The sequence below is a fragment of the Egretta garzetta genome, unplaced genomic scaffold (assembly GCF_000687185.1).
Source record: "Egretta garzetta isolate BGI_Z169 unplaced genomic scaffold, ASM68718v1 scaffold602, whole genome shotgun sequence".
NCBI lineage: Eukaryota > Metazoa > Chordata > Aves > Pelecaniformes > Ardeidae > Egretta > Egretta garzetta.
The window spans coordinates 1-483 of record NW_009258893.1 but is presented as its reverse complement, the minus strand read 5'-3'; positions in this window follow the sequence as shown (position 1 = coordinate 483).

Here is a 483-nt window from a genome sequence, read left to right as displayed (position 1 = left end):
GGCCTTGGCCGGTGGGGGGGCTGCCTGGGAGCCAGCTGGCATTGGCTCTGTCGGACACAGGGAAAACTTCTGGCAGCTCCTCACAGAAGCCACCCCTGCAGCCCCCCACTACCAAGACCTTGCCACACAAACCCAATACAGGGGGGAAGGGTGAAGCCACGGAAAGCCGAAGTCAGGACTCAATAGTCTTGATGGCTGTTAAGCAGGTATTCTTCATCGCAGTGCTGGAGGCTCCTCCTAATGTACGTGCCGCGCAGGGTTCGTTGCATAGCTTGTATACGAATTTTACATACATATGACAGTGATGCCCAGCACCGGGGCAGCAGCCCCCGCAGAGTGTCCAGGGCTCTCCTGAGGAAAGGACATGAGACCTGCGGCTTACGCAAGAGTCCCTGTGCGCAGGGCATGTGTGCCCCTGCAACCCCTGGGCCACCACACCCCCAGGGCCAGAGCGTCTCGCCAAGGCTCCACCGCCCCCGCCAG